We start from the raw sequence: 26255 nt of genomic DNA, 5'->3' as shown, positions 1-26255 counted from the left end.
TTTCTTATTATTGTCTCTGTGTGCCTGTATAAGGTCAAAGCACAACTCTGTGGTATTTGATCTCTCCTTTTTCCTTTATGTGAGTAGTGAGGGTGAAACTCAGGTAGCCAGTCTCATATGGCAATTGACCTTTCCCATTGAATCCTATCTCTGGCCCATTAGTTCCAAATTTTTACAATTTTTTTTCTTGTATAAAGGAAATGTGGATGTATAAATAATTATAACTTAATCCTTATTCATTGGCAAAAATGTTTATATATATATTAACAAATCATAAAACAATTCTCTGTTTCTCTCTCACAGTTTTCTCTCTCTCTCTCTCTCTCTCTCTCTCTCTCTCTCTCTCTCTCTCTGTATGTTTTAAGACTGGGTCTCCAGCCTGGCAGTGGTGGTGCATGCCTTTAATCCCAGCACTTGGTAGGCAGAAGTAGGCAGATTTCTGAGTTCAAGGCCAGCCTGGTCTACAGAGAAAGTTCCAGGCTACACAGAGAAACCCTGTCTGCAAAACAAAACAAAACAAACAAAAAACTGGGTATCCAGAGTGGTTATACCAGCTAGCAAACTGGTACAGCCCACTCTGGAAAACAGTTTGGCGGTTCCTCAGAAAATTGGAGATAGTACTACCTGAGGAACCAGGAACTCCTCTTTTTGTAGTGTTCTTGAGTTTTAAGCCATAGTTTCTATGGAGCTGAAGGTATCCCTTCCAAGATACACTGACATTGACATTGAAGTGGGACTCTACTGCTTTCTACATTAACATATATCATAGGTTAGTATGAAATAAAATTGTTTCTTTATACAGCAGTTCATTTAATTAGTGTCCTTTTCTCACTAAGAATGCTAAACAGTGTCCCTTAGCTGCATCTATTTTTATTCCTCTTTAAATGTTCTGTACTCTTCCCTGATGTTATCAAATTTAACTCATTAGTGTTTCTTCATAGATTTTTCAAAATCATTTTCCATGTGATCATGCTAAACATAGGGAATTCAGACACATTTTTATGATCTTGTGCTGAATACCAGGGGTGACAATGGGGGTAAGGGTTGAGTGAGACACAGGAAAGATTCTATTTTTGTCCTGAAAACCATTCTACAGGGAGTCACTTTACAGGAAACTCCTGGGAAATGGTATAAGTTGCAGCCACTACTCTTTGTTTCCCTGTTAATACAGCCCATTTTTAAACACTTGATCTTCTTCCTCATATTTCTCTAGTTAGTAGCCATTTTCCTGTCCTTACCCCATTTCTTTTTTCTTTTACTTTTTTCTTCTGATTTTGAAGATTAAATTACAATATTTTTTCCTTCTTTTTTCTCCCTCCAAACCAGAGGTTCTCAACATTTAATATTTTTGATAAGCTTCAATACTGTTTTCCATTAACAATATACCTGGATTTACTCCACCCACCCCACCCTGATGATAATCACCTGCTATGAACAGGTATTAATTAATCAAAGTCTGTGCTCTAGGTAAAGAGCATAACAGATAGATATTATAATAGGTATTAATTGAATAAATGTCTTTAGCTTCTGGTAGAGAGCACAACAGATAGAAGGTATAAATAAGTGTCTATGACTCCAGGTAGAGACCACAACAGACAGAATGGCTGCTTTAGGCAGAGAGCTTATTAATTATGCAAAATTTCGCATTCAGAATTAGATAGGGAATATCAGTCACTGACACCAAGTTGAGAGAGCAGTGATAATTGCCTGCTATGAGTAGATATTAATTAATAGAAGTCTGTGGCTCCAGGTAGAGAGCATAACAGATAGATATAATGGGGATTAATTAAATAAATGTCTGTGGCTCAAGGTAGAGAGCACCCTAATAAGTCTTATGGGATACTCATATACTGTCTAATGTGGGTTCCACGGGAATTTGGGGTTTTAATCCTGACAAACTAGAAAGGCCTAAATAGGCTAAATGTGTGTGATTTTGAGTATTATGGTGTTTTTATTGTTCTTCTGGGGCAGAGGGCAAGATACAGGTTTTCCTGATTACCAGCTGAAGAATATGCTGATTTGGGGAAAAGGTTTTGTCTCTGTGTTTTTGGAAAAGGTGATTAAGGTATTTACAACTTCCAGAGTTTTATGGATCAGATTTGATAGGGGGAGACCCCCCTGAGAACTAGATTCGAGAGAATGAAACAAAAAGTTTTTTAAAAGAGATGAAACCAACATATCATCAGCATGACAATATTTATATTATCAGAGAGTGGTACAGCATATTCAACATCCGTAAGGAACAAAAGTAAGCTAAATATTTTCCACACACTGAATTTCAAATAAATGACAAACATGAGAGTACGAAAGCATGAGAGATATTATTTCAACAACTTATTCTTTATTTTAGAGGAAGAGCATCTGAGAACAAAAAGTTTATCTTGATGATACTAAAATTTTTTATTAGATATTTTCTTTATTTACATTTTAAATGTTATTCCCTTTCCTAGTTTCCCCTCCAAAACCCCCCTATCCTCTCCCTGCTCCTTCTGCTCCCCAACCCACCCACTCCCATTCTGGGTCCTGGCATTCTCCTATACTGCCGCATAGAGCCTTCACAGGACCAAGGGCCTCTTCTCCCATTGATGAACGATATCCTCTGTTACATATATAGCTAGAGCCACAAGTTCTATCATGTGTTTTCTTTGTCTGGTGGTAAAGTTCCAAGGTGCTCTGGGGATACTGGTTAGTTCATATTGATGTTCCTTCTATGGGGCTTCAGTCCCCTTCAGCTCCCTTGGCATTTCTCTGGCTTCTTTACTGGGGACCTTGTGTTCTGTCCAATGGATGACTGTGAGCATCCGCTTCTGTGTTTTCCAGGCATTGGCAGAGCCTCACAGGAGATGCCAACAAGAGCCTGCTGACAGGAGCCTGAGATACTAAAATTTTGTTTTGAAGTTTATATACAGCCTTGGTGAATTTCATTGTCAGACATGCTGAATTGACCTGCCTGAACTCCTGATGTCTTGGCTTTTCATCTGGATGCAGTCAGGACACAGACATCAGAGACTAAATCAATCATTGGTGTGGCCTTCTTAAGGCCAACTAACCCATTTCCTTATCCTTCCCCCTCCCTTTAAAATATTTCAACGTCCATATTCAGCTTGAAGAAGTTATAAAGAGTCGTTGTCCCAGTTCCCTAGGTTTTGGGAATGGTGGTGGTTATTATAGGTTGTCTTTGATACTAAAAATTTTGAAGTACAAGGCTTGAACCCAGTTCTTCTATTGCTATTATAAACAGATCTGAGATGTTTAAGCCTGTGAGTTAAGGACCAAATAGGAAATTCATGGCTCTGAGTTTATTGTTAGGGTGTTCTCAGTTATTATAATTAGAAATTGCTGAGAGTAGGTAACAGAGAACAGTCTAGATTACTTTACATAGATAGTTGGTTTTCAAAAACGTTAGAAATCCACAGAATGTGATGTTTAATGTTACTTATTCACTTGTTGTTAAGGCCAGTCTGCTCCTGACTGTTTTCCTTTTCTTAGATTCAAAGAAGAAACTGAGCATCTTTGAATTACTCCAGTTGTGGCGAAACAGCCACCAGGCAAGAATTGCCTCATTCATCTACAGACATAATACTATTCAAAGAAAGGACACAATTACAGGTTAGGACAGCTTGATTCTGCCGAGACAGAGTAGGCTAGTCTTTAATATCCCTGTTTCTCTAAGTCTGTCAGATGACCCAGGCCAATAAGCTGAAGACCGATGCTCCAACATGCTGACTGTAAGGGACTGTCCAGGTGATCAGCAGTCTCTATGGATTGGCTAAGTTTTGGAAACTGTTTTAGGCTTTCTATATATTTTCAGTTAATATCAATCATTCTTGGATTTCTGATGGGGTCGAAAAAGTACATAGTCTCCTAGCCAACCCAGCCTTTTTTCTTTGAGAGGAACAGTTTTGAATGGATGGTTTTCAGATGGCATTCAATCTAAAGCCAAGACATAGCTAGATGTAGAATTATAAGTCTTTTAAAGTAAGGATAGATGACAGAGGTTCTGTTTAATTAACAAAGATAATGGACTGGGTGTTAGGTCTCTTGTACTTTATAAATTACAAAATAATAATAGTTATGTTCAATTATATCTGAGATAAAATAGTCTTTTAATTGGACAGAAAGGGGGAAAATGTTGTGGCTAGCCCTGGGGCTAGTTATATTTGATGTTAATTCCATTCTCCTGTGAGTGCTTGCAAAGAAGGAATGAGTCAGCACTCAGGTGATTTCCTCTAAACCTGCTTCCAACCTTAATTTGTAAAATAAAGGAGAGCTGATGATTGGGCAGATAAAAGGGAAGGTGGAGTGGAAGGTGAGAGGAAGAAGAAGGAGAAAATGGAAGAGGAAGAAAAGCGGAGCAGAAGTGCATGGCCTGGAGAAACCGCAAGTTCTAAGAGATCTCATAAGCTGTGGAAGATGGTAGTGTAGTTAATTCTGCCCAGTCTAGGCACACAGCATGTAATCATATTAACTGTGTTGTGTTTTCATTGCTACGGCATATTTGGGTTGGAGAGATTTACTGCAATACCTCTCAACATTGTCATTAGCAGTTATCATTTGTCTTTTTAATAATAGTCATTCTTTTCATAATTTCACTTTATTTATTACTACTATTCTGTGTATGTGTGAAAATCAGGGTGAAAAATTCTCAAAAAGCTAAAAATAAATCTTCTATATTAACCAGCAATATCACTCCCTGGCATATGTTCAAAGGAGTTGATATCCTATTCCACAGATACTTGTACACCCAGGTTCAGTGTTGCCTGATTCACCATATCTATGAATTGGGAACAATCTAAAGGTCCTTCAACCAATGAATGGATCAAGGAAATTTGATAAATATACAATATGGGATACACTCAGTTGTATACAAAGGTGAAGTCATCACAATTGCAGGGAAGTGCTAGATGTAACTAAAAAATAAGATCATGTTGAGTAGGAACCACAGAATGAGAAAGACAAATAATGCATGTTCTGTCTCTTTGGAAGCTCTTAACTCCAAATCTTCAGGTATGACAACATATTATAGAGCAACTTCAAAAACTAGGAAAGTAAAAAGGGACTACTGTTGAAGTAGGGTTGTTGGTAGCTATAGAGAGAGGAATAAGTGGGTAGAGGTGATCATATTGAAGAAAAAGGCAAATGGTCTCTAATTGGGGAGATAAATATAGAAACATGGAAGAGTGTAAAATTACAGTAAGGAAATCTGAAAAGTCATAGGAACCATACTATTATTTACTTAAAAGCCCCAAAATACATATGTCTTAGAGTTTTACTGCTGTGAACAGACACCATACCCAAGGCAACTTTTATAAGAACAACATTTAATTGGGGCTGGCTTGCAGGTTCAGAGGTTCAGTCCATTATCATCAAGGTAGGAGCATGGCACCATCCAGGCAGGCATGGTGCACAAGGAGCTGGGAGCTCTACATCTTCATCTGAAGGTTGCTAGCAGAATACTGACTTCAAAGTAACTAGGACTAGGGTGTAAAAGCCCAAACCCACAGTGACACACCTACTCTGACAAGGCCATACCTCCAAACAGTGCCACTCCTGAGCCAAGCATATTCAAACCATTAAAACATGGAAGTATGTATATAAGTATACATATATAGTTTAAATTAAGAGTTCTCATCTGGACTGACAGTGCCAAACAACAACCACTTCCCGAAGACTAGATGTGAGAAGCTGTTTTGGACTATTGGTCAGGGTTTCCTAAGATACTCCCAAAATATACATGCTATAAATATTGCCCTTGTTTGTTCCCTAGATGTGGAAGATTTAGTCCCTCTTGTTGAAGACACCATACACCCTAGATGTAGGGACAAGAAGCCCCTGAGCTAGACTTGACCTGAAAGCCTCTCCTTGAGGACTCTATTTCATGTCAGCAGAAGGCCCCAAGCAAACTTCCAAATTAGGGAAACAGTCAACAATCACACCCAGCTATGACTTCTATAAGGCACAGCATGGCATAATGCCCCTCAGCATGCAGTGTGGGCTTTCTTTAAGTGTCATTGAAACTGTTCTGGATTCGCATAATGCTGGTGAGTGTATAGTGTTACAGATTTACTAAAATCACAAAAAGTGTACTTCAAATGGATGCTTTGCTATGTAAATTTTTATCTTTCAATGTTCAGAAAGCAATGAAATAAGCATCACTTAAAGTTGGGCTATCCAGTATGGTAGTAATTGTTGCCTGGTTGATGCTGAGCACCTGAAATATGGCTGATTTCAAATTGAATGTGCTACAAGTAAATAATGAATAACAAATTTAAAACAAAATAAGCTATATTAGTGTTACAAGATGAAATGGTAACACTTTCAGTGTGGCGGTTAAAATAAAAACTAAATTAAAATTACTGAAATTAAAATTAAAGTTCACCTTTTTTTTAAACAGAATAGGCATCTCTTATTTTTTTTAAAGATTTGTTTATTTATTACTTATAAGTACACTGTAGCTGTCTTTAGACATTCCAGAAGAGGGAGTCAGATCTCATTACAGTTGGTGGTGAGCCACCATGTGGTTGCTGGGATTTGAACTGAGGACCTTCAGAAGAGCAGTCAGTGTTCTTAACTGCTGAGCCATCTCTCCAGCTCCCTAAAAGTCACCTTTTAAAGTACTGTCTTGCTCAACCTACCATCATCAGAGAAGCTTCGTCTTGCAGTAGATGGGAATAAATAAAGAGAGCCACAGCTAGACAAAGTTCAGAAAATAAGACACATTGGAAGACTCAGTCCTAAATGAGATGCCTCTTTTCAAATCCCACCCCCTTTGGGTCTAAGGAAACACAGCAAAAGAGGAGCCAGATAGATTGTAAGAGCTAGAGTATAAAGGACACCAAAAGAGAATCCAAGAGACTAAGTCCTTCCGAACACAGCAGCACCTACGGACATATAAACTGTCAGAGACCGTGGGAACAAGTAAAGGGCCTGCATCTAAGCCACATGGGGTCACGGCACTGAAGAGGAACGATGAACACAAGCCCTTACTCATAAGTAAGAAACTATCTCCAATTGATAACCTTTGGCAAATAAAAAATTAGTTTTTTTCCAGCATAAATGAGCCATACAAGGCAAACTCAACAACACTTTTGGAGTTTCTTTGTTTCATGATGCTTTGTCAGGAATCTATTTAAAAAAAAAAAAAACAAAACAAAACAAAAAACCTTATAGGTTCTTTGAATATATATCAGGGTTTCCAGTCTTGCATTTTGTTTTTGTTTTGTTTAATGGGATTTTTTTTGTGTGCAAACATATGTCTTTGTATCTATATGTGATTCTTTTGCTTCTTTTGCCCCCTTCTTTTATTATTTTTATCCTATTCTGGTTTGTTTTTATATCATTATATCTAATTAATATTGTTAGATATTTCTTTGTATTCTAACAGGAGAGAAAGAAAAGGTGTGGATTTGGTGGGTGAGGAAATGAGGAGGATCTAGGAACAGTTGAGCGAGGGGAAACTGCTGAGAATGTATTCTATGAAAACTCTATTTACAATAAAGTGAAATAAAATACGATTGTATTTTATTTTAAACTCTACTTCTATTGCTTATATTTTTATTCACATTATTTTTCATAGAGCCAGCCTTTTCTGGAAGAATATTACAGGAAACTGAATACAGTCTACTTATCTAGATAGTTAATAGCAAACCATGCTTCAAGTGGCTCATAACAAAAGGTCTGAGGAGTTGAGTGGTTTTATGGAACTATGTGGTTTTAGGTACATTCCAAAGATAGAGGAGAATGAAAATGATGTTGGCTTCTAATGATAAAAATTCAAAAAAGCATGGGACTACAGGGTTACTGTTTATTGACAAGAATCAATTTAGAGATTGTGACAAATGCTACTATTTTTTCATGTTATGATTATTTTTTTATATGTTTTGTTCTTTAATTTAATTTTATTTGCAATTCATTTTTTACACTCTATATTCCATTCCCTGCTCCCCCCATCCACCTTCTGACTGCTCCACATCCCACACATCCTCTCCACACCCCCTGTCTCCATGAGGATGCCCCCACTCTCCACCCCACCTGATCTCTAAACTCCCTGTGACCTCCAGTCTCTTGAGGTGCATCATCTCTGAATGAACAGAGACCTGAAGTCCTCTATTGTATGTGTGTTGGGGGCCTCATATTAGTTGGTGTATGATGTCTGTTTGGTTGATCCAGTGTTTGAGAGATCTCAGGGTGTCCAGATTAATTGAGACTGTTGGTCCTCCTACAGGATTGCCCTTCTCCTCCTCTTCTTTCAGTCTTTCCTAATTCAACAACAGAGGTCAGCTGCTTCTGTCCATTGGTTGGATGCAAATATCTGCATCTGACTCTTTCAGCTGCTTGTCGGCTCTTTCAGAGGACATTCATGATAGGTCCCTTTTTGTGAGCTCTCCATAGCCTCAGTAATAGTGTCAGGCCTTGGGACCTCCCCTTGAGCTGGATCCCACTTTGGGCTGTTGATGGACCTTCTTTTCCTCAGGCTCCTCTCCATTTCCATCCCTGTAATTCTTTCAGACAGAAACAATTATGGGTCAGAGGTGTGACTGTAGGATGACAATACCATCCCTCACTTGATGTCCTGTCTTCATGCTGCAGGTGGGCTCTGTAAGTTCCCGCTCCCTATTTTCAGGCATTTCATCAAAGGTCCCTCTCTTTACAGAACAATATGTATTTATCAACAATAAAAATCTCTAAGAGCCACCTAGACATGTCATGCTTATACTACCAAATCATAGTATACCATCCTTTATCAGAAAACACCAGTTCTTTTGCTGAGCTGAAACAGAATCCGGATAACTGAAAAGATGTGCTACACTTTGAGCCCTTGTAAGAATTTACACCTCTCTCTGTGCTGCTGACTTCACAGAGTTTATCTTCTCTGCAGTTGCTGACTCCAAAGTCAGAAGTCTTGTGAGTGACAAGGATGTCTATAGAAGATTTCTTGCTGGACTTAGGAAAGATGGATACAGTGTTATTTAAAGAAGGCAGAATGAGCTACAGTTGATGAGTGCACCTTTGAGCTTTCAGAAGCCACAGTGTATCACCTTGGCAGACCACATGATTTAATGGGCTATTGACAAAATAGAAGAAGAAAGCAAAAATACAGTAAAAAAATCTATAAAAAGCTATTATTTATATACTATACAGCAGGGAGTTGTTGATGAGAGTTTTTTTTTTTAAATCTTCAAGATCCATATAAGTTCCATCATCTAATCATATAATATGGAGACTATTATGTACATAAAAAGAGAAACAGATGTAAATTATTTTCATAAAACTTTTAAAGATCAACAACCCCTTTTTATTGTTAGACAATCACTTCTAAAGGCCTCCACTCTTACATATAATTATAGGACATGAAAGGAGAGACTAATAGCTCAAGTGGCTTCTCGAAGTCAGCAGTCGGCTTGTCAGAGCATGGGGTATTAGAAATATGGATGAGAAAGGGATAGGGCAACGGACTCATGGTTTTATGACTAACAATCTGAAATGCAAGCTGCCGGCTGCAGAGGTAAGCTTCTGATCAATAGCATTATTGCTTTGATTCATGATTCAGGGAAGCAGTGCTTTCAGGCTAAAATATTTAAGGGTAAGCGATAGAGTCAGTGGCAAGAGCATCTCATCTGGAAATGGAGTCTCCATGTCTTTTGTAGTTCAACGCAAAGTGATAGTCTTTTTATTTTTTTCTTTGTTGATATGTATTTATTGTACACAATACCAACTCTCAAGTTTATTATCTATTTTTTACCATGTTTACCTTCTTGCTTCTTTCCCTTTTTCCCCTTTCATTTTCTTCTCTTTTGTTAGTAGCTTTTCTCCCTCCAGTCTCTCTCCTGCTGCATACCATATTTTCATGTGTGTGATGATACATCATAAACATTACATGTCACATATATAAGATGTAAATGACTTTACCTGTTTATAAAATGTTAGGATCTACAAATGAGAAAAAAAAATATTTACCTTTCTGAGTTTAGCTCATTTCACTTAATATGATGATCACTTATTGTATCACTCTCCAGGAAATGGACTCATTTCATTCTTCTTTATGGCTGAGTAAGGCTCCACTGTGTATATGCAGCATGTTTTCCTCATCCACTCATTTGTTGATTTTCCTCTCCACACTTTTTCCCCTGAGAAAGCTAGGCTGATTCCATGACAGGCTTCAAATTTGCAGTGGAGGGGACTATGCCTAAGAACTAGACAAGTTCAGACAAACCCAGGCAAGTCAGTTACTAGCATACAAATTCAGGCTTCAGGCCACTTGTGTAGAAACTATACTGCCATCAGAAGCTGCCTGGCTACCTGGCCTGAGGCAAGGACAATGGGTCTGCCGCAGACTTCACCAACAACAGTTTTCAGCTCCTCACTTCCAGCCCCAGGCCCCAGCAAAGGTTCTGGAATGTCCTTTGTGATAGAGCCAAGATTAAGATAGTGGTCACCTGTCCCTCCCTGTAATTCTCCTAATATGCTTTAAATCCAGCCTGAGAGCTCACTTGGGGGGGGGGGTTATCTGTCTTTGTAATGGGAGACCCCAGCATGGTGGACTGCTACAGAATAAAATACTCTTTGTGTCTATATACTATTTGGGTCCATGATATAATTTTTCGGCTAATCATAGGCCCTGACGTCCCCATCTCTTTGACCCCTCTAGTTCCCTTCTACCTCCGTTAAGCTCTTCTATCCTTTCATGGCACCTCTGGATTCACTTCCTTCCTCATCACCTTCATTGTATATCCCTTTCAGTTCTTCTTACACTGTTAACAAAAGTCAGTTTCCTGAGTGAATAGATTCATATCATAGTGTGCCAGTATCTTGGAAGCTTGTCATTTCCCTAACAAATAGATAAAATATTTTCATGTCAGTCAGTATGATTCCAGAAACCTTGGAGACTTCCCCACGGGTCCATCATGTTCTGTGTTAAGAGCAAGGAATGTAGTCTTCTGCCTTTGGCACAGGAAAGAGGTGCTTGTTTTAAGGTGGTGGACAAGCAATGAAAGACAGTAGAAAATGTCATTGAATGTCTTTGTATTTGAAAGTGACTTTGGTCTCCAAAGTCTAGCTGCAATGCAAGCCTCATGTATGCCGACTGTCAGGATTTGAGAGACAAGCTATAGCAGGTTCTTTATATACTTTCCAGGACTTTCATATTAAGCCACATGTTGATTCAGAAGTGAGAATTGTCTAGAAACAGAAAAGTGGTCACAGAGATAGCAGTGTACAACTATTTAAAAATAGCACAACAGGTAGAGATTGGTGAAAAAAGACTTTCAGGGCGATCAATATTTTTGTTCTCTTTGGCCAATCACATGACAGCATTCCTGCTGCTGAACCATAAGTTCAGAAAGATTACCTCTGTGGGATGGCACTTGAAGGCCATGATTGCTTTGTGGAGTGCCAAGACATTTAAACTAAGGCTTTATGGCTTAAGTGGGTAATGGAGTGAGGTCCAGGCAATCTGTTAGGAGTATTATTTTTGTGAGTTTCTGAACAAGAGGGCAGCCAAAGGTCTGGACTCCAGCCACTTAAAAAGCCATAATCAGGCTGATGAGGTAGCTCAGTTGTTCAAAGCACTTGCCACCTGACAAAATGATTTCAATTTCCTGATCCCAGGTAAAAATGGAAGTAGAGAACTGACTATGCAATTGTCCTCCAAGTACCTCTTGTGCTACCCCATCACGTATATAATGATTGTCTAGAAACAGTGGAAGCCACTGACTCTATAGCTTACCATTATGTAAATAGGAATGTTTCAAAAGTTAAAATATGGCCTTCGTGCAATTCCAGTACTTTAGACACTGCCTTGAGCTTCAAGGCCTATAGAGAGATACTGTGACTCAGAAAACAAAGTAGGGAGGGGGCAGAAAGGAGAGGGGAGATGAAAGAAAGAAATAAAAGGAAGGAAGGATGAAGGAAGGAGGGAAGGAAGGAAGGGAAGTTAGACAGCTAGCCCAGCTTGAACTGGAGTAGTGGCTTTTGCCACTAAGCCTTGATCTTCAGGACCTTTATGTTATAAAGAGAACCAGCTTCTGCAAGTTGTCCATGGACCTCCATACACAAGGCATGATGTGTGAGTGTATGTGTGTGTACATGTGCTACACAGAATGAAGAAAATGTAATATAAAAGAAAAAAAATCACAGATTAACACAGCTTCCAGGGAAGGTATGCTCTATCTTTAGAAGGTCCATTGACTAAACTTGAGACTAGGATTAAGGAAAAGCACAATGTTCAAGGTAAAGTATGTAAGGCTCAAGAGTATGTAGTAATCCAAGCAGAAGGAGAGACAGTTGTGCATAGTGCAGACTTCTAGGTAACGTCATCGTACCACTCTGATTTTGTAGTAAGACACATACTTCTACACACACACACACACACACACACACACACACACAAACACACACAAAAGGTTAATGAATAGAAAGTGAGCCTAGTCCATTCATTATCTGCCCTGTAGAGCCAAGCCAGGAGGTAGATTGCAGTGTTCCTTGAAGACTAAAGAGCAACCAGACACCCACTGGGAAAGCTTTTCAAGTTCAAGTTTATGGATCTTATGGGGTTTCTCCTTGCACAATTACACCGAGTACTGCTGATGGAAACAATGAAATTGCTATAATCTAAAAAAAAAAAAAATTGAAAATGAAAAACCATGACAGCCAAAACTATTGATTCTAGGAAATGTATGTGAAGGTCACTAGTTTATTATGATGATGATGATGATGATGGTGGTGGTGGTGGTGATGATGATGCCAGGACACTTAGCAAAAAAGCTTATGGCTTCCATGTTTCTCATGGTGAGATCTGTAGAGTTGTTTTTTGTTTTTTGATTTTTGATTTTTTTTTTTTGTAGAGGAAGGATCATGGGAAATATCAGCTAAGAAGATGGTAAGAAGTTTGAAGTCCATTAGTGGCCATTTATACTTTTAAAATGTCTTTGTTTATTCTTTGAGGATTTCATGTAATATATTTTTATTATATTGTCCCCTTCTCCCAACCACTCTCAGATCCATACTCCCTTCTTTACCTATTTAAATTTGTAGGTATTTTCTCTCTTAAAAGATATAAAAAAAAACTTAATCCCAAATCCAAAACAATAATAAACAAACAAACAAACAAAAACCACATAGGGACACACACATATGCATGCTCAGCATGGAATCTGGTTTTTGTTGGCCAGCTGCTTCTGAGCATGGAACCTGCCCTAGAGTATAGTTGATATACCTGGTGTCACTCCACTGGGGTGGGGGTAGGGGGCAACTGATATTCACTTTCATAGCTGCTTCAACTGCAAATAGTTTCTTGGGTGCAGATGGGATTCTGTGCTTGCTTACTTTCCTCTGTACTCAAATTTTGTCTGGCTTAGGCTTTGAAGACCTTGTGTGTGCTGTCACAGTCTCTGCTACTTCATATGTGCATTTTCCCTCTTACTTCCTGTCTGAGAAGCCTGTGCCCCCACTCTAAGTCACACACTACTTTGCATACACGATTCTCTAACCTTCTTTCAAGGCTTGTGTTTAAATATGTATTAAAAGGAATCTGCAAGCTTAAGCAACTTCATAGAAATTGTTTGGCATAAGAATGAATGCTGTTTGGATACTAGCTAGACCTTTGGGAATCCCATAAAGAAGGCAAGGATCCACTGACCTTCCAGAAACCATGAAGAAAAGCTGCCGCAAGTAGCAACTGAAGGCATCCTCCATCTGTAAGTCAGTAATGTGATTGCCTTCTCATTCGGAGGTAAGTGGAAGCTCTGGAGAAACAGCAATTATTTTGGGTAACAGTTCACATTTTGATGTTTTCCAGTTAAGCTCTGGGCTCAGATCTGTTGTGGCTTCAGCTTATGCAGATATGAGCATGCTGTCAAAATCTCTTCGTGTGTGCATGTGAAGCAAGACAAAATCGTATTGTACTGGCAGGGAGGAGAAGGAGGCCACGAAGTCCTTCTGAGGAGCTACTGATAAGGGTGAAGGAGAGTTGTTTTTTTTTTAAGGGTGTGACTTCACTTCAGGGGATGGCTCCACACCCAAGAGTATTTGGCCTGTATAAATTGGACTCCTAGAGCTTTATATAAAGAAGAAGATAAGAACTTGGTCGGGTAGGGAGGCTGAAGTGGATCTGGGAAGAACAGAGGGGAAGACATAGATACTGTCAAACTATAATATATGAAAATTTCTGGAAAATAATGAAATGTTATTTAAAGAACTTGATTCTACTAAACTCCAACTTTGCGTCACACAAACAAAACAAACAAATCCTCCAGAAACTTCCAGAATATCCAGTAGTTAGCCCTAGGTCAGGTCAGGGTCTGTAGCAAGCAATATTGAGGAAAACTAATGACATTTGTGATTGTCCTGAATGCCTGGCCAGGCAGAGTTGAAGCTGATAATTTCTATTCAAAGATTAAAAGCTTCCTCTCAATAGGAAATGAAAGGAAAGGAAAGAAAAGAAAGTAACTGAACACAAAAAACAGACCCCACCCAGCACTCCCTATAAAAATAATAGCAAGGCTAGCACACTGAAAACTACCCAAGATGATTTTATTTCCTGTTGTTATCTTGTGGTAAGCTTAACAATAGCTTGTTTTGGTGACATAATTTCTTTTTTCTTTTTAAACTAAAAGCTTTCATTCCTGCTAAGTCTTAGAATATAAGGGAGGCACTGGGAATCCTCCATACTTAGGTAAAGGAAACAACCAAAAATGCATGGCAAAGGGACACTAGGGAATACAAGCGACTTAACCGATGGCTTCTATCCATCCCACACTCAGTTTTATCTGAGCCTTTTATGTAAACACCAACTTTCCTAGAGACTGTTTGGCATAGGAATCAATGCTCTTTGGATACTAGACATTGGAGAATCTCACTAAGATGGCAAAATCAAATTATACACATCAAGGATCCACTGACCTTCCAGAAAACATGAAGAAAAGCTGCTGCAAGTGGCAATTGAAGGCATCCTCCATCTGGGAGTCAATAAATGTGATTGCCATCTCATTTGGAGCTAAATGGGAGCTCGGGAGAAACAGCTGTTGCTTTGGGTAACAATTCACATTTTGATGTTTTCTAGCCAAGCTCAAGACAGATGACCTTCAACACAATTAGCTTTTTAATCAGCAGGATGCCTCATGATTATTTGATGTCATCCTGCCCTGGACATTCACACAAAACTCTATTATTAGATTTACTTCTCTCAAAGACTGACAGGCACCAAGCCAAGCGAACCTGAGCATTTGAATTTCTTGGGAGATGCTGATTTATTCAGGGGGAACCCAGTGAGAAGTGCATCTGGCTAAGCTACACGGAGGTGCCCATGGACATGTTAGAGGAAGAGATTTAGCTTTCATAGCTTCCTGCAGTGCCATCCCCCTGGCTGACTGACACCCCGCATGCATAGTCTTTCTATTTTGTTCCTTTGTGCCAGACACTATAAAGTTTGCTGTACACACGATTGACCACTTTCTAGAAGTCATTATCTCTTAAGGCTCACTGTCCAACTTGAGGTTAAAGTTTTACTCCTTTGTCTGTCTGTCTTCTCACGACTAAGCTTTTCGTGTAGTTTGTGATAACAGAAAGATGTGTTGTTTTTCTGCCTTTCTTGGTATAAATTAATGAGCTTGACCTTTGGGAGAGGCGTTTTCTTCATCAAACCACATTAAATGGCTCTTTTTATTTTTACTGTGTTTTTCTATTGGAGGGTAGGTACCTGGAAGGGAAAGTGAATGACAACAGAAAAGCATTGGTTTGGGGAAGGAAGGTAGAAGAGAAACAGAAACAAGAGCATGACAGGCTGGGCTGTGGTTGTAAATGGCTTAAAGGAATACATGGTACAAGGCATGGATACGAGTTGCTGCAGGAGGAGGTAAAAGAAAGTACAAGAAGTCCCTGATTGGCTCTGCTCATCTTGGTTTGGGATCAGATTGATAAAAAAAGCCCTCTGCTTCTTCCCCACTTTGGGAAGGAGAAAAGCTGATGCTAGTGCTTAAGGTTAGTTGTTAACTATCCATTCTATAGACTTGTGATGATTAGTTTCATCCAGTTGATACGAACCATAGTCAGCTAGAAAAGGGGAACTTCAGTGGAGAGAAAGCTTCTATCAGACTGGCCTATGGACCTATGGGGCATTTTCTTAATTGCTTATTAGTAGAAGAGGTAGACTCCACTGTGGACAGCACCATACCTAGGCAGGAGGCCTGAACTGAGTAAGAAAAATAATTGAGCAAGCCAGAGGAAACACACGAGTAAGCAGTTTCTGCTTCGGTTTTCTCCAGGTTCCTGTCGTAAGTTCCTGCCTCAACTTCTCTTGATGATGGACTGTAAACTATAAGATGAAAGAAAATTGTTCCTTTCCATGTTGTGTTTGGTCCTAGTATTTATCATAGCAACAGAAAGCAAAGTAGGATGTCAGTGGGAGCTTTGTGGTCAAATTGCCCATATTCTTCCCAGTAGTTTATTTTACCTCAGGCCTCCTGACCTCTCTAAATGTACCCATCTTTGGGACAATGAGTGGCTGTACTCTTGCATGTATCTTACTCTAATTTTGGTCAGGAAACGACTCCCCTGCCTTTGTAGCCTAAGACTGGGAAAGACTTAGACACAAAGCCTCCATTCTCAGTCCACTGCAGGGAGAAGAGAAGGAAGCCAAAGATATTCTTTTTTTTTTTTTTTTTTTTTTTTTTTTGAGACAGGGTTTCTCTGTATAGCCTGGCTGTCCTGGAACTCACTCTGTAGACCAGGCTGGCCTTGAACTCAGAAATCCACCTGCCACTGCCTCCGGATTTTTTTTTTTTTACTATTTTCTTTATTTACATTTCAAATATCTCTTTTCATAATTCCCTCTTCGAAAATTCCCTATTCCCTCCCCACTTTCCCTGCTCCCCAACCCACCCACTCCTGCTTCCTAGCCCTGGCATTCCCCTATACTGGGGCATAGAACCTTCACAGGACCAAGGGCCTCTCTTCCCATTGATGACTGACTGGGCCATCCTCTGCTATTTTTGCAGGTAGAGCCATGAGTCTCACCATGTGTTTTCTTTGACTGGTGGTTTACTCCCAGAGAGCTCTGCGGGTTCTGGTTAGTTAATATTGTTCCCCCTATGGGGTTGCAGACCCCTTCAGCTCCTTGGATACTTTTTCTAGCTCCTTTATTGGGGACTCTGTGTTCCGTCCCATGGATGGTTGTGAGCATTCACTTCTTCTGTCAGGCACTGGCAAAGCCTCTCAGGGGACAGCTATATCAGGATCCTGTCAGCAAGCTCTTGTTGGCATCTGCAATAGTGTCTAGGTTTGGTGGCTGTTTATGGGATGGATCCCCAGGTAGGGCAGTTTCTGGATGGTCATTCCTTCAGTCTCTGCTCCAAAATTTGTTTCTGTAATTCATTCCATGGGTATTTTGTTCCCCCTTCTAAAAAGGATCAAAGTTTCCACACTTTGGTCTTCCTTCTTCTTGATTTTCACGTGTTTTGCAAATTGTATTTTGGGTATTCTCAGCTTCTGGGCTAATATCCACTTATCAATGAGTGCATATCATGTGTGTTCTTTTGTGATTGGGTTACCTCACTTAGGATGATATCCTCCAGATCCATCTATTTGTCTTAGAATTTCATAAATAAAGATATTCTTGTTGTAAAGAGAGATCTGCACTCCAAGCAATTACTTTGAAAGGTGACATCTGGTCAAAGACCCAAGTACAGCCTGGAGATATATGCATGTAAATACAAGCAATAAAGTGCCCTATGAAGAAGGAGAGTGATGTTAGTTGAGGAGGACCACCTTATAGACAAGCTGCTTATAGATCCAGCAGGAATCTTCATTTTATAAGTTTCCTTTTGTTTTTTTTTTTAGCTTTAAAAGAAGTAGTTAAAAAAAATCTCCACTGGTTTTGAGTGAAACCAGCTCTGAATATGAAGGTTACAGCACAGTATTGGCCCAAGGTGAGAGCCAGACTAAAAGAATTAGAAGCTAAACATAGCTCAGGTTTTAGTGGTAAGCAATATCAGAGACAGCTGATGTCAAAGAATTACAATGGAGATATAATAGAGTACTATAAACAACTGTTTACCTTCACATTTCATAAGTTCAAGGAAATGGATGAATTTCTAGAAATGTGCAATTTACCACAATTGAATCATAAGGAAATAAGAATTCTGAACAGAGTGATTAAAAGAAAGGAGAATGCTCCAATAATAATAAAGATCTTTCAAAAATATTCATAATTAATTACTATATAAGACTCTTTAATGAGGTATCAGCAAGTTGAATTAAAAGAACACTAACGGAATGATACATCATGACCAAGTGGCATTTACTCTAGAGAAAGAAAGGATAATTCAATATATAAAGGATTCAATCTGTGTAATACATGCATTAACACAATCAACAGCAGAGAATGCATAATCAACTTAAATATTACAAAGCATTTGGTGAGATTCAATACCCATTTGTGATTAAGCCACTCCAGCTGGGAATAGATAGAAACTATCAGCACAATAAGGGTCTTAAATGAAAACCTATACTATGGTCAAGTTTGCTGATCTGATGTAAGTTTTCCTCCAGTATAAGGAACAAGAAAAAAAAGATGAAAACTCTTTTTTTATTCTTTTTTTATTAGATATTTCTTCATTTACATTTCAAATGCAAAGTTCCCTATACCCCCGGCCCTGCTCCCCTACCCACCACTCCCACTTCTTGACCCTGGTGTTCCCCTGTACTGGGGCATATAAAGTTTGCAATAACAAGGGGCCTCTCTTCCCAATGATGGCCGATTAGGCCATCTCCTGCTACATATGCAGCTACAGACACGAGTTCTGGGGGGTACTGGTTAGTTCATATTGTTGTTCTACCTATAGGGTTGCAAACCCCTTCAGCTCCTTTTGGGTGCTTTCTCTAGCTTCTCCATTGGAGGCCCTGTGTTCCATCCTATAGATGACTGTGAGCATCCACTTCTGTATTTGCCAGGCACTGGCATAGCCTAACAAGAGACAGCTACATCAGGGTCCCTTTAGCAAAATCTTGCTGGCATATGCAATAGTGTCTGGGTTTGGTGGCTGATTATGGGATGGATCCCCCGGTGGGGTAGTCTCTGGATAGTCCATCCTTTCCTCTTAGCTCCAAACTTTGTCTCTGTAACTCCTTTCATGGGTATTTTGTTCCCTATTCTAAGGAGGAATGAAGTATCCACACGTTGGTCTTCCCTCTTCTTGATTTTCTTGTGTTTTACAAATTGTATTTTGGGTATTATAAGTTTCTGGGCAAATATCCACTTATCAGTGAGTGCAAATCTAATGACTTCTTTTGTGATTGGGTTACATCACTAAGGATGATATCCTCCAGGTCCATCCATTTGGCTAGGAATTTCATAAATTCATTGTTTTTAATAGCTGAGTAGTACTCCATTGTGTAAATGGACCACATTTTCTGTATCCATTCCTCTGCTGAGGGACATCTGGGTAAAGATGACAACTCTTATCATTGCAGTTCAACATAATATTACAAGACAAGCCAGAAGAGTTTTGAAAAGGAGGAAGAGTCATGACAATTATTGTGCACTGGTACTGGAGATGTAAATGATGCAAGCGCTATCAAAAACATTTTGGATGTTCTGATGTTCAGAAGGTAGAGGCTGGCATGAAATACATATTGAGACTGTTTCAAGAGCTACTAAATGATCCAATAATCCTGCTTCTGGCAACATATGCAAAAGAAGTAAGAGAAAGCAAAATGACTCAGCCACAAAAAAAGCAAATCCTTCATAAATTCTACTTATATATCTAACATGTTCAAACCCTTAGAAGGAGAAAGCAGAGTTGGAGTAGGTGTTGCCTGAAGCAATGAAAAAGAGGAAAAGAGCAGTTATCATTCACTGTGCATGGAGTTTCAGATTTGTGTTACTTAGCCTAAAAGTACTGAGCACTGTTGTGTTAGTTGTTTTTGCTTTGTTTTTTTTTTTTTTTTTTTGTCAGCTTGAAACAAGCTAGACTCACCTAAGATGGGGAACCTCAATTGAGAAAATAACCTCATAAAAGCCAGCCTATCATCAAAATACCTGTATTTGTTAAGTATGAGCACTTAGAAGACAACCTTGGAGTTATGATTCTCCCCACAGTGACGGAAGCAACTAAATCTAGAACTGTGCTGACAAATTCATTCTTACCCTGTCCTTTCAAGGACTTCATGTGGGTAATTTACCAGATAAAAAATAGGAGACATTTTGTGCATACTTGGAGCTTATAGAAGAGTGTTGCTGCACTCTCTCCTGTCTCTACAAAGAACACTTCTCAGTGTCAGAGGGACAAGCTTGTATTCTGTGGCAGTAAGAGAAAGTTTACATACATGGAACATAGTTCTTATTATTTGACATCTGAGGTAAGATTGTTAGTTAATTTTGCACCAGTTTGAACAGGTGTGAAATTGAGTAGAAACTGTGCAAAAGTCCTCAATGGATTATTATTAAAAAGCCCCCAATATAGGAGCTAGACAAAGTACCCAAGAGCTGAAGGTGTCTGTAACCCTATAGGAGGAACAACAATATGAACTAACCAGTACCCCCAGAGCTCGTGTCTCTAGCTGCATATGTAGCAGAAGATGGCCTACTTGGCCATCATTGGGAAAATAGGCCCCTTGGTCTAGCAAACTTTATATGCCCCAGTACAGGGGAATGCCAGGGCCAAGAAGTGGGAGTGAGTGGGTAGGGGAGCAGGGTGGAGGGAGTGTATAGGGGACTTTTGGGATAATATTTGAAATGTAAATGAAGAAAATATCTTAATTAAAAATATGTGGGAAAAAATCAAACTATGATAATTGATGCATACTCACATAACATACTGTCCTGCTCATACTAAGCATTTAATAAATGCAGGTGTTAAAGTTAGCCAAGGTAATGCCTTAGTCACAGTTTGAGCATGAGGTCCATTATGAACACCCATGTCATTTTGGTAAAGAAAATAGCCTCTCTCCATTTTTCTGTTCCCATTTCTTTACTTTTTGGATTTCTTTTTGAGTGTCAGGAAAAGTTGTGGTCAAAGTGTGCTAATGATTTGGCAGACGTTGTTATCGTATTTATGACTAGGGAGGGTACAGGGACCACCCTTATTTGTTTACTGATTTTTTCATCAACAATTTTTCAGATACTGTGTTCTGATCCTTCCCCAGCTGCCACAGCCCCTCCTACCTCCCCACCCACACAACTCCACACCTTCTTTTTCTGCAGACAGCTGTTCTCTCTATCCATAAATTGCTACGAGTCTTTGTTCTCTGGTTTTGAAGTGTAGGTTATAAAAGGACAAGCAAAGAGCTGTGCCTGGTTCAAAGAAGTCAAATAAGCTGCTCAGTCATTCAGCCTAAAGGTTGATGGGACTACATTTAGAATTTTCATGTGGCTTTAGGCAGATGACATCCTTTCCTCCCTTTCTCTTTCACTACCTGTCACATAATATTATGGAGGTGGGAACCACGTAGAATATAATTGTCCCGCCTAAAGTGGATCATAACTTTTCCTACTGACTCATGCGGTTGTTGGCATTATCTCCTTTTAGAATGTTTCCTCCATCCCTAAAGAAACTTTACCTATTACTCCATCGTGCCTGGGAGAGAACACATTTGTATTTATCCAAGGGACTAATTTTTTTCTATTTTTCTTTTCTGGGTTATTTTATTTATTTACATTTATAATGTTACTCCCCAGTTTCTCCTCAGCAAATCTCCTATCCTCCCCTCCTCTCCTCTGCTTGAAACAGATCTTAATCAGCGAAATCTCTATTCATATTCTTTTTGTTGTTTAGTTACTCCACATCACAGGCCCTTATCATAGCCAAGTATTTGTAAGCATTTTCCGCATTTTGTGATAAGTTATCTTCTTCCCCCTTCTGATAGTACCCTTTGATATTCAAAACACTGTAAATTTGCTGAATTCCATCTCCTTTTTGTTGTTGTTGTTGCTTGTGCTTTTGGCATAATATTTAAAGCATAGTGACTACTCCAAGGTCCCAAATGTTTATGGCCATATATACAATGCTTTCTATGGTTTTGGGTGGATAGGTGTTTGGACCCTTTCCAGTTCCTTTGGTTTAGGTAGAGGTTGAACTGCACTTTCAGAATTTTTAGTCAGTTTAAATCTGATTTTTATTTCCTTCAGCATGCAGATCATTTTTATACCATGAGGCTGCACTATTTGCAGTTCTTTTCCATCCAGAATTTTCTTATCACTGATCTTTATACAGTGAAATCCCTCTGATACTTTTAGGTCTGAAGTCAAATTTTCCTCACAGTGTTTCGTAAATATTCCATATAATATGAGTTTTTCCTATCCAGCCCCCAGCATCCTATTCTAAGATCAATGAAAGAATGTCCCCTTCTGATCCATGATCATGATCCATGTACTTCATTGCATGTAGTCACTATACGAATGTGTGTGAGCTTGTCTTTTATTCCTTTTCCAGGGCCTGCCATATTTGCATGCTAAACAATTCACTGAAGAACAAGTTTAGTTGTCGCATAAAGTAATAATAATAAGAAGTGTTCTTTAAATAATTTTTCAACTTAATGAGTGACCCATTCCCGATGATTTTTAGTGTAGTAAAGATTTTCATAAATAGGGAAATTAACCTCTAGGTGAAATGACTGATTATGGTTAAAAAAAAGAGTCTTTTTCTTTCTTTCTCTCTTTTTGTTGTTGGTTTCTTTGGCTGGTTGATTTTACAAGACATGGTTTCTCTGTATAGCTCTGGCTGACCTGTTACTTGCTCTGTAGACAAGGCTGGCCTTGAACTCAGAGAGATCCACCTAGCTCTGCTTCCTGGGAGTGCTGGGCTTAAAGGTATTCAGGAGTTTTAGACTTATAGAGTGATTCCCAAAATAATAATTTAGCTTATGGTAGTCCACAAAAGTCAAGGAGAAAAATATTGAACTTGATACTACTTTTCATTCCATTCCTTGAGATTTCTCTAAATTCCAGGGGGTAGGGTGGGGACAACATGAGGTGGTCAGAGAGTTAGAGGTGATGGGTGGATGTCAAGAAAGGCAAGTTTTAGCTATACTGAGTCATACATTAAAATTCTTAAAAATGGAAAACACTTTTACAGAAGCTGGAAGGATAGTTGCATTTCTGAGTGAGATTGGTTTCTCAGCTCATCCTTGGTTATCTCCGGATAACAGCTGGTCGATAAAGCACTCAAAATGAAAGGATGTTTTACCACTCTGCCTCCTTCATCACATTGCCCTCACATCACCACATCCTTCCTGACTGAGTCTGTCCTTCCTGACCTACACTCATCATTAAGAGGCCGTGGTATGCACGAAACAGGAAGCTAAGAGTACTCATTGAACAATATTTGTCTCCTCCACAAGTCCTTGATTTCACCCATTCCTTTCTTCTGTCTTTGGTCCTCATGGCTTATTGTTAGTTTATTCTGGAAAGATAGAGGGTTGCATATATCACAATCTAGCCTCACTGACCATATAGCTGAGGATTTCCACGAACTTCATATCCACTTGCCTCTACCTTCCAAGTGCTGGGATTATATGTGTGTCTCACAGCAACCAGTTTAGTGCTCCTGAACACCGAACCCAGTGTTTTATTCATAGTAGCCAAGCACTCTGTCAACTGATCAGTATCATTAGTGAATCTTTTCATTTAATAAATACCAGTATCATATCATCTACTTTTAGGATTATCATCTTGCATATGAAATTTCATCCCAGAACCTTTGTTTCATCTTTAGACCCACATAACTTCATGTATGCTACACATCTCTTCTAAGAACTTCTAAAGATGCTTTGAACCTATAGTCATGCTGGACTCAGTGATTTGCTTTCTTGTCAAGGAGATGGCATGGCTAGGCAAGAACATGGCTGCATACCATTTTATTCTAACTTATAGAGGGATATCCTTACACACTCATCTTCAAAAAGAAATTTAGGTTCGATACATACCTCTGTTATTCCTTCATATCCATTTTCACCCTTCTTTTAGGTTCTCACTCAGCCTGTCTTCTTTCTCTAAGTCCTTTTCCAAATCCATCATTTAGGAGACCTAAGAGTTCTGTGGGTTTGGGGAAGCCTTTTCTTAATTTTTATGCAATATATTTTGATCATATTTTCCCTCCCCAAACTCCACCTAGATCCTCTCCACCTTGCTACATATCTACAGACCAACTTCATATTCATCTCTCTCTCTCTCTCAATAGAAAAACAAAAATACAAACTTAATTTAAAAGAAAGCAAATATAAAGGAAAAGAAAAGACATGACTACTCCTAGATATGTGGAGGGGAAAATTTATGGTACATAAAACGGAGAGCTAGCCAGAGGCAGGGACATCTGGCAGAGTCTAGAGTGGATATGAACAGATGGAACTAGGCCACGTGGGAAGAATGGGGGCAAGGAAGAGGAAGGGAAAGGGAGGGGGGAGAGAGGGTAACCAGGTGCAGCAGCCACCAAGCCAAAGGTACAAAAAGGACAGGTAACCAGAATGGCTGAATTATCTGGGGAAGAACAGCTCACCCTCCCTCAGTTGAAGAGTTCAGGGTAAGGGGTAGGGTATGCCAGTCTGGCAGACTATAACAGGTAGGTACTGAGGGATGCCACGAGAACCTGGAGGCCAATACCCACTTTGATATGGTAATGGACACCTTACCCATTTGTCCCAAGTTTGAAATCTAACATAATAAAGCCAGGAACTTTTCTAAACATCAGCTTTTTGTTCTAAGAAGATGATTTCTTCTGAGGATTAAGTTTTCTCTTTACATTTGATGATTCCTCACAGAAGCCCTGTTGGCAAAGATTGGACAATAGTTCCTGAAAGTTTCCAGCAAATATTCTTGGGGATAGGCTCTTTGTAAGGTCTTCTAGATACAATATTTTTAGAACAGTTTTTGGATATATGATGTCCCTGGGAATAATAAATATAATAATAATAATAATAATAAATACAACCCAGGAAGAGGTGGAATGAATTTTTTCATTGCTAAGAAAAACATTATCTATATTATAAGATGGCAGACATATTGCCCAAATATTACCTGTAGTAGTGCATTAACCTCACACCAAAAATTTACCCAAAGTTCAAAGCTGAGGTTTGTTGGCCAGAACTTTTCTTATTTTGAGGTCTTTTTTGAGCAGCTGTTGCTTTATGGTATTTTGAGGGCAAATTATCTTCCTGGTAGTGCTATCTCCATTGGAAGGCCAATTGTTCTATCAGATCACCGCTGTGGAGAAAACTGTTCTGTTTCTTGAGTTGTATCTCTTTGATATGGTAGACACACTTATGTTTTCCTTCCCTTCCTTCCTTCCTTCCTTCCTTCCTTCCTTCCTTCCTTCCTTCCTTCCTTCCTTCCTTCCTTCCTCCCTCCCTTCCTCCCTTCCTCCCTCCCTCCCTCCCTTCCTTCCTCCCTCCCTCCCTCCCTCCCTCCCTCCCTCCCTCCCTTCCTTCCTTCCTTCCTTCCTCCCTCCCTCCCTCCCTCCCTTCCTTCCTTCCTTCCTTCCTCCCTTCCTTCCTTCCTCCCTTCCATCCTTCCTTCCTTCCTCCCTTCCATCCTTCCATTCTCCTCCATCCCTTCCTGCACATGCCTGAATCCTTCTGTGTTAGTGTGGCCCAGGTTTGTGGGTTAACCTGAAAAGCTACACCATTCAATAAAATCAGAAAAGTATAGGAAAGCTGTAGGAACTGATTGGATATCTCCAAATCAGCCTGCATTTCAGATAGCCCAATTCTCAAAGTTCTGTGACTTGTATCAGGAGACAGAGGTAAAAAATAATATTTCCCCCTGAATGCTATCTCTATTGTTTCATAGATTTTTTTCTAACACCAAATTACATTATTCAGTAGAAAATTAATTGGAGTGGATTGGAAAATGAAAATACTTGTCTACAGCATTCAGTTATCAAGGATGGTAGCATTAGAAAGGCTTCATAAGAAAGTATGATGAAAGATAGTGACGTATGTGCATGCAGATGCTGCAGTGAAACCAATCACTTTATATACAGACTTGTAGAATGATTCAGTAAGAGACAATCAAAAGAATATGAAGCTTTTGTAGTGAGTGACCTGGGGAGGGGAAGAATGGCAGAGAAAATATCATTGAGAGTGTTGACAGGCCATTTCCTTTGAGTTCTGAACTCTGATTCAGGTTGCCACTTTAGAAATTGGATTCTACAGAATCTTTCACTGACTAGAGCATGAGAGGGTGGATTGCTTCTAGGCAAACCAATTTGATAACCAGTTCAGTACAGGGTACTGTAAATGCAGAAATCAAAAGAAGTATGGAAACTGAA

General features: G+C 39.3%; 1 protein-coding gene across 2 annotated transcripts in view; it reads left to right on the top strand.

Annotated features, from left to right (window-relative positions):
* The first annotated feature begins 13564 nt into the window (after positions 1 to 13564).
* The window catches only part of Lhfpl1 (lipoma HMGIC fusion partner-like 1), an 82034-nt gene continuing 69343 nt past the window's right edge, over positions 13565 to 26255 (top strand). Inside the window, exon 1 of one of the 2 annotated variants that reach the window (XM_030251332.1) lies at positions 13565 to 13729. The gene's annotated coding sequence lies outside the window, so the exon portion shown is untranslated. The remainder of the gene's footprint in view (positions 13730 to 26255) is intronic. The other variant, XM_006528801.3, reaches the window with a different exon arrangement.

The sequence above is a fragment of the Mus musculus genome, chromosome X, assembly GCF_000001635.26.
Source record: "Mus musculus strain C57BL/6J chromosome X, GRCm38.p6 C57BL/6J".
Taxonomy (NCBI): Eukaryota; Metazoa; Chordata; class Mammalia; order Rodentia; family Muridae; genus Mus; species Mus musculus.
The sequence above is the reverse complement of the archived record's forward strand: the minus strand, read 5'-3'. Positions and strand labels throughout refer to the sequence as shown.